We start from the raw sequence: 2,042 nt of genomic DNA on the forward strand, positions 1-2,042 counted from the left end.
TCAAACATAACAGCAATTGGGAAGACGGCACAGCAATGGGCAATGTATCATTCTGTTGTGCATAGGTCTGCCATGAGTTTGTACTAACCTTATGGAAACTACCAACAAAACAACAACAATTTCACTCAGTACAATGTCCTTAAAGTAACTCTGGTAATGTAGTGGATTATGAGTTGGGCTGCTAACCACAAGGTAAGCAGTTTGAATCTCCCAACTGCTCCTTGGGAGAAAGATAAGGCTTTCTATTCCTATAAAGATTTATAGCCTTGGAAATGCTATACAGGGTCACAATGAGTTAGAACGTATTCAAAGGCACACAACCATCACCAACACCCATCACCAATGTCCTCTAGGTCCATCCATGTTATGAAGAGTTTCTCAGATTTATCATTATTCTTTAACATTCATTACTGATGGACACTTAGTCTGTTCTCATCTTTTTGCTTTTGTGATTAGTACTGCAATGAATAATTTTCTTCACTGTGTACATAGATTTGTTCATGCCATGGATCTTACTCCTCTATGACATAAACCTAGTAAGCAGTGGAATTGCTGGATCATCTATTATTTCTATTTCTACTTCTTAAAGAAGCGCCATATCATTTTCCACAGTGGATGCACCGGTTTACAGTCCCATCAACAGTGTAAAAGGATTCCAGTATCTCTACGCCCTCACCAATATTTGCTGTTTTTTGTTTTCTATTCAAACTTTGTTATTAATGCTCAGGTAAGATGATATCTCACTGTTATTTTGATCTGAAAAAGAGGAAGATCCTCAACAAGATGAACTGACACAATGGCAGCAACAATGAACTCAAACATAACAACAACTGTGAGGTTGACTATGAGTTGGAACTAACTTGATGGTACCTAACAACAACAATGACAATGGTGAATTTGTCATACTCTGTTGTTGTTTTGATGCTGAATGCCACCAGTATTTCAAATATCAGCAGGATCACGCTTGGCGTACAAGTCTCAGCAGAGTTTCCAGGCTAAAACTGACTAAGAAAAAGAACATTGTGTTTCTGAATCTGAAAAAATTGACTAATAAAAACCTTATGAAGTCAGGTAATAGTGGAAGATAATAGTGGAACATTGTCTGTTACAGTGCTAGAAGATGAGTCCCTAAGGTTGGAAGGTAATCAAATACAACTGCAGAAGGCTGCATCCTCAAAGCAGAGTTGGTCTTAATGTTGTGGATAGAATAAAGCTTTCAAAATTTCACTTCGCTGCAAATATCAATTAATAATTATTGAGTCTAGGAAAACTGGAAGTTCTCTAAAGTGAAATGGAATGCATAAATATTGGTATCCTAGGAATTAATGAGCTGAAATGAACTGTTATTGATCATTTTGAATCAGACAATCATATGATCTACTATGTCAGGAATAACAAATTGAAGAGGAATGGCATCACATTCATGATCCAAAAGAACATTTCAAGATTTATCTTTAAGTACAATGCTGTCTGTGATAGGATAATACCAAAATGCAAACAAGAGAGACTAGCTAATAAGAGTATTATTCACATTTACACATCAACCAATAAAGCTAAAGATGAAGAAACTGAAGATTCTACCAAATTCTGTAGTTCAAAATTGATCAAACATTCACTCAAGCTGCATTACTGATGAGTGGAATACAAAAGTTGGAAACAAAAAAGGGTTGGTAGTTGGAAAATATGGCCTTGGTGATAAAAATGTCAACAAAGAACTCATAATAGAATTTTGCCAGACTAATGACTTATCCATGGTACTATATGACTTTGAATATGTCCTACCTGAATTTAGAGACCATCTCTTTAATAGATTGGCTGCATGGAACACTAATTACTGAACACGAAATGTGCTGTGGGATGACATCAAGAACATCATACATGAAGAAATAAAAAGTCATTAAAAAGGCAGAAAGAAGGAAAAGACCTAACCAGATGTCAGAAGAGACTCTGAAAAATGCTCTATACCAGTGGTAGGTAAGGAGCTCTGGTAGCGTAGTGGTTAGGAATCGGGCTGTGAACCTTAAGGTCAGTGGTTCGAAACT

Source organism: Chrysochloris asiatica, unplaced genomic scaffold (assembly GCF_000296735.1).
Source record: "Chrysochloris asiatica unplaced genomic scaffold, ChrAsi1.0 scaffold00080, whole genome shotgun sequence".
Classification (NCBI taxonomy): Eukaryota; Metazoa; Chordata; class Mammalia; order Afrosoricida; family Chrysochloridae; genus Chrysochloris; species Chrysochloris asiatica.